We start from the raw sequence: 6,911 nt of genomic DNA, 5'->3' as shown, positions 1-6,911 counted from the left end.
AACCGGGGAGGGGCGGAAATCCAAGCGATGCTGGCATAAGAAAGGATGGGGCGGATCATGGATTTGTAGGTGTGAAGGATGGTGGAAGGATGCAGACCCCACGTCCGGCCGGACAGGAGTTTCAGGAGGTGGAGGTGGTTGTGAGCTTTGTTTTGGATGGTAAGGAGATGGGGAGTCCAGGTGAGGTGGCGGTCGAGTGTGAGGCTGAGGTATTTGAGGGTAGGAGTGAGGTGGATAGGACGGCCGTAAATGGTGAGGTAGAAATCATGGAGGCGGAAGGAGCGGGTGGTGCGGCCTATGATGATCGCCTGGGTCTTGGAGGGATTAACACGGAGGAATCACTGGTTGCACCAAGCGGTGAATTGGTCAAGGTGGGTTTGGAGGGTATGTTGGGACCGTTGAAGGGTAGGATAAAGGGCTAGGAAGGCGGTGTCATCAGCGAACTGGAGAAGATGAACAGGAGGGGGAGGTTTGGGCATATCAGCAGTGTACAGGAGATAGAGGAGAGGGGAAAGGACAGAACCTTGGGGCACGCCGGCAGAGGGGTAGAAAGTACGGGAGTTGGAATTGTGGATAGTCACATAGAAGGGACGATGGGAGAGGAAGGAAGCAACGAGACGGACGAAGTTGATGGGGAGAGCATAGGTCTGGAGTTTGAAAAGGAGCCCGGGATGCCAGACACGGTCATAGGCGTTCTGGAGATCAAGGGAAACAAAGATAGCAGAGCGACGGGAGTTATTTGGAGGGAAAGAAGATGGGTAAGGTTAAGGAGCTGGTCGTCAGCAGAGAAGGAAGGCCGGAAGCCACATTGGGTAAGAGGAAGGAGGCGGTGCTGGTTAAGGTGGCGGTGGATACGGCGAGAGAGGATGGCCTCAAAGACCTTACTGAACACGGAGGTGAGGCAGATGGGACGATAGGAAGAGGTAGCAGAGGGGGGTTTGTTAGGCTTAGGGAACAGCAGGACACGGGAAGTCTTCCACAGGTCAGGGTAAAATCCAGTGGAGAGGAGGACATTGTACAGCGTAGCAAGGACAGACAGGAAGGATGGAGGGGATTCCTTGAGGTGACGGTAGGTGACGCCATCATGACCAGGGGCGGTGTTTTGTTTGGAGCGGAGGACGAGTATGATGTCTTGCATGGTGATGGGAGTGTTGATGTCGGAGGGGGGTAGCCGATCCAACTACTGGAAGCTAGGGGCGAGCGGGGGGACAGAGGTGTAAGTGTGGTCAAGGACAGTGGGGAAGAGGGAGTAATCAGAATGGGGATCGTCAGGAATGGAGAAGACCTCGGACAGGTGGGAAGCAAAATGGTTAGCCTTACTGAGGTTGTCAGGAAAGGGTCGATCGTCATGGAGGATGGGGTAATGCGGGGTGGGATGGCTACCAGTAAGGCGGTGGAAGGCTGACCAGTACTTGGAGGAGTTGACAGGGAGGGTGGAGTTGAGGCGTGTGCATGTCTGACGCCAGTCCCGGCGTTTCTTTGCTGTAAGGAGGTTCCAGATATGTCGCTGTAATTGCCGGTGGCGGGTGAGAGTATCCCGGTCACAAGTGCAGAGGAAGGAGCGGTAGAGCCTGCGGGATTCACGCAGAAGAAGGACGGCCTGTGGAGGAAGCGTAGGGCAGTGAGGGTGGATGAGTTTGGTAGGGACATGAGCCTCCACAGCGTCAGTGATGGTCTTCTGAAGGAAGGAAGAGGCATGGGTGATGTCATCAGGGTGGTGGAAAGTGAGGGGGTGGCTTTCAACCTGTAAGGCAATGGATTCCCGGTAGGCATCCCAATTGGCATGGTGGTAGTCATGGTCAGATTTTGGAGGGGCAGGTGGGCGGGTGGCTGCAGTGGAAGGACGGGTAGAGGAGATGGTGAGAAAGACAGGGAGATGGTCACTACCGACGGGATCGAGGACATCAACAGCAATGCAACCAAGGAGGTTGGGGGAAGCGAGGATAACATCGGGGGTGGAGTTACTTTCAGGACGGGTGTGCTGTGGGAGAGGAACAAGGTCACCATGGAGGGTGGCAAGGAACTGATGCCACCGCCGAAGGGTGGCAGGGTCACGGCTGTGGATGTTGAGGTCAGCGGGGATCACATAGGTGGAGAAGGTATGGTCAACATGGGAAATGAAGTCAAAGGGGAGAGGAGCTGCGGGGTGAATATAGATAGTGGCACAGGTGATGGTGAGGGAGGGAAAAAAGAGGCTGAGGAGAAGGTGTTTGGTTGGGTCATTGAGGAGGGGTTGTGGCCGGACAGGGAGATGCTGGAGGTGGCCGATAGCGACCCCGCCTTGAGCTAGGGGAAGGGGATTGTCAGTGCGGTGAAGGAGATAAGGGGAGATGCAGACCACACGGTGGGGTTGGAGGAAAGTTTCATTAAGGATGAAGGAGTCAACCTGGTGCTGGGAGAGGGTATGCATGAAGAGGGATTTGTTGGCAGGGAGGGAGCGAATGTTGAGGTAGAGGAGACGATACTGTTGACAAGCCATGGGGTTGGGTGTGGGAAGGGTGTGGGAAGGGGAGAGAGGGGCTTAAACGAGGGTGTCTAGGCGGGTGAAGGTAAAGTGGGCCTGGTTGTGGGAGTACGTGGCGTAGGTGTTTAAGTTGAAAATAGAGCGGGCAGCGAGGGAAATCTGCTGGAGTGTGTGGGGGCGCTGGAAGGGGTGGATGGTCTGCAGGACGACGGTGAGGAACCGGATGATGTCTTCTGCTGTAGGGGGAGGGCAGAGGGAATTGTTAGGGTGGATAGGTGGGTCAATGGGGCGAACGGTGACAGTGAGTTCAGGGTTGGTGGGAGGGGGCTTGGCTTTGCATTTGGAGGAATAGGTGGGGTGAGGTTCATTGCAGGTGTTGCAGGATGGGGGGAGGCGAGGTTGGGACACTGTTTGAGGAAGTGGGAGGCTTTACAATGGGGGCAGGTGGGTGGGTTCTTGCAGTTTTGGGTGAGGTGGTCATTGTACAGAAGACAACGCTGGCAGCGGTAGGATTGAGGAGGGGAACGGGACGGGTCAACAGGGTGGCGGCAGTTGAAAATCAGGGCTCCCTGCGTGAGGAGGTGGTCGTTGGAGGAGGCGGACACTGTAAAGATACGCATGAGGAAAGTAGGGCCAGAGGAGTTGTAAATACGGCGGGCAGAGCAGACTTCCAGGGAGGGGTGGGCATTCAGTTCCGCCAACACCTCAGCCTCTGTGACCACAGGGCTGAGTTTTGTGATGACGGCAGTGAGGGTCGGCGGACGACGAGGCGGTTGGGGTTGACGAGGAGAGGAGGATGTAAGGAATGGGGTGAGGGATGCGCGGGGCCCAAAGGTGATGCGGGGAAGGCGCCGGAGGAGATCAGTATAGGACAGAGTCTCTGTGAGGGATAAGTTGGGTGATGGGTGCACTGGGGATGTACATCCGGATTTCAAGAGTAGGAATTTCGGATCAGGGTTGGCTAGGACAAAGGTATACAGGTAGGGTGCTGGAGAGGGGTCAGCGGGAGGTGGGGTGGGCAGTGGCTTTTTGGAGGAAGGAGTAGAGGAGAGGTCGCCACTGGGCCGTTTGGAAGATTTTTTGGCGGGTGTTGCCTGGGAGGAGGGATGAGGGACTGGATGGATGGGGAGGTGGAATGATGGAATTTGTTGCATATCTTTTACTTTTTTAACGAACGCATCATCACTAGTGTTGCTGAGTATGAAGCACTGTCTTTGGAAATAAACAAGAGACATGAACGGGGTTACCCCTTTGTTAACAGACAATCGATGCTCAATAGTCGCAGATAAGGTGACTTTTCTTACTTCCAAACGTTTCCTCTTAAGCTTATTATTGCGACATAGAATAAACGGCCGTCCGTTGAATGCACTGTTGCCTGGTGTCGCCGACAGATGTCAGCTCGTTACGCTGCCGGGAAAAACTTCCGTCTCCTGTCTCCGATTGCTCTGCAATGCCTGTACGCCAGAGCAAACAACAGGTGAACGACCAGTCCTCAGAATAATGATAGTGTTCACTACAGTTGGCCTGAACTTACGAACAAGATTTTACGCAGTACGAATGAAAGACAGTACTGTCGGACGAATAATGAGCGAAGGAACACAAGCGATTCTCTTTCTTAGACGCTAACCTCACACAGCTACTAACACACACACACACACACACACACACACACACACACACACACACACACACACATATCCAATAGAACGCTATTGTAGCGAAATACTTGCAATGAAAAGCCGTGATACCCACACAGGATAGTTGTGTATGTCAGCTGCGCTGTTGGTGATGCAGAAAGCAAGGCAGCGAAGGAAAGGAAAAATATTTGCGTCTGAATTTTTACAGAAGCTGACAAATACGAGGCGGCAGTTCACGAGTCATTGATTTACAGCTACAGACTTTGTCTGTGGACAATTACTGAGTTCGATTTGTTCAGTATTCCGTTTGAAACGGATAAACATACTAAGTGGTAAAACAACAGGGACTATGTAATGGCTACTGTACTGCTTTATACAATATTACTAGTGCCGGTACTTAGACATGAAGTACTGACATGCTGAAGTTCTCTAAATTCTGCCAGTATGCAAGTCCAGCAATCAAATAATTTGCAAAAGGTAATAACAAGCAACGCATTTCTACTGGGCTGTTTTTTACCTGAAGCTAGAGGGTGTGTAAGAAGAAAATGCCAGTAGGTAGGTCAGTGCAGCTCCCTTTCCTGAGGAGGAGTTGTTGATACCACCTGGGAAGCACCAGGAATTGCTACGTCATTCATGTTACCTCAAACATAGCATCCTGAGAGGACCACTGAATTCAAGATACAGATATTTGAAAGCCGATTTTTGGTTATGATGTCAATGTCAGCAACGTTCATGGTGATGTGACAGCAATGTGGGGATAATGTACGTGTTTGATTTCGTGTACATTTGTGACAATTTTGGACAGTGATTCGAGCCAGTAAACGATAGATAATTGTAAGCGGGTGTTTGTTGTTTTAGGGGAAGGGGACAAAACAGTGAGGTCGTCAGTCGCATTGGATAGGGGGTAGGACGGAAAAGAGGTCGGCCGTGACGTTCAAAGGAACCATTCTGGCATTTGCCTGAAGCGATTTAGGAAAGAAAACACGGAAATCCTAAATCAGGTTGGCGGACACGAGTTTGAACCGCCGTCCTCCCGAATACGAGTCCAGCGCTCTAACCACTGCGCAACCTCGCTCGGTGTAGTGAGTGTGAAGTGGGTGACTGCATGCTCATGAGTTGTAAGATGTGTGATGCTGCTAACTCCCAAACGCAACTCCACATTCCTCTCAAACCAACCCTCAGATTTCAACAGTTCTCGCAATAAAACGTGAGAGTCGCGAGCTGTAGTATTTCCAAACTTTACCCTTCGGAAAGATGTGACGTTTTTGCTTTGTTTACAAGGACTATCGAGTTTACAGAACTGCAGCGCAATAACTTTCTACTCTGCTGTTTATTTCTTCCCCTACCCATCCAATCATCAACTTCAGTTACCACAAATTTCAAAACTAAAGAGCTTCTGTGACTTTCGTGTTACGATGTCAAGTGCTGGATAAATGCCGTGAAATTGCATTTTTCTTCCAATTGGTTCGGTGTCAGTCCTCCATCGGTTCACTATTCAGATGACGATAGAAGGAAGAATTAATTTTTTTTCGTCTATGGCAAGCCGTCCACGTTGACTTGTGACGGACCAGTGGTGCAGAAGATTGTGGGACGTGCGATAAGGCTGCGCTCACATTGTCCCTGACAACGGTCGTCAGACTCCGTCGCCAAAGGTTGCCCTCCAACATCGTCTGACAGCTTGGTCACTGTGCGTCCCACCTGATTCGTTAGTTTTTGACGAGATCGAGGAGGTTCGGTTAGGTCAGAACCTATATTATGTATGAAGTAGGCTAAGTTGTAACCTACAATGATGGGATAGATACCACAGCACCTCTGTGCTTGAAGAGGAGTGCTGCAGTTCGGCTTTTGCTGTTATAAGATGCACGTAAATCAGCTGCATCTGTCTCGAAACGAACGTGGCGAGTACTGCACACTCTGTCCTCAGTTATTGTGATCACCAGACAAGTTTCACAAATATACGGGATGAAAGATAAACACCGTGCCACAAATATTAAAATCGCTATTATTTTGTGAATCCACTTTCCTACTCTCACCAGCGATTAGAGTCAGAAGGGACCACCACCTTAGAAACGAACAGGCCGTAATTGTTTTTTTCATATTTATACACGCGTCTTACGAAAATATGTAGTTTCAGTGATACACAGTACTCATGATCTCTCCAAAACACAGGCGCATAATGGGGCCCCTTAGGGATATGGCAGCAAGAGAGGGGGAGGAAATCCTCTCTGGCTTCAGGCGGCTATCTGATTTGGTGAAGACTGCCAGTCAGCGGGATGAAAGCAGAGCTCATCATCTGCAGCATCGTCGACAGGACTTACTGCGGACCTTTGGTACAGAGCCGAGTGGAGGGTCTGAATCAGAGCCTGAGACTGTTCTGCGACCGTGTGGGCTGCAGATTCCTCGACTTGCGCCATACGGTGGTGGGGTTTCGGGTTCCGCTGGATAGGTCAGGAGTCCACTACACGCAGCAAGCGGCTACACGGGTAGCAGGGGTTATGTGGCGTGGACTGGGCGGTTTTTTAGGTTTGATGGCCTCGGGCAAGTACAGAAAGGGTAACTGCCTCAAAGGGTATGGGCCAAAGTCAGGACACGCGGGGACCAAGCAGCAATCGGTATTGTGATTGTAAACTGTCGAAGCTGCATTGGTAAAGTACCGGAACTTCAAGTGCTGATAGAAAGCACCGAAGCTGAAATCGTTATAGGTACAGAAAGCTGGCTGAAGCCAGAGATAAATTCAGCCGAAATTTTTACAAAGGCACAGACAGTGTTTAGAAAGGATAGATTGCATGCAACTGGTGGTGGCGTGTTTG

Source organism: Schistocerca piceifrons, chromosome 11, assembly GCF_021461385.2.
Source record: "Schistocerca piceifrons isolate TAMUIC-IGC-003096 chromosome 11, iqSchPice1.1, whole genome shotgun sequence".
Classification (NCBI taxonomy): domain Eukaryota; kingdom Metazoa; phylum Arthropoda; class Insecta; order Orthoptera; family Acrididae; genus Schistocerca; species Schistocerca piceifrons.
The sequence above is the reverse complement of the archived record's forward strand: the minus strand, read 5'-3'. Positions refer to the sequence as shown.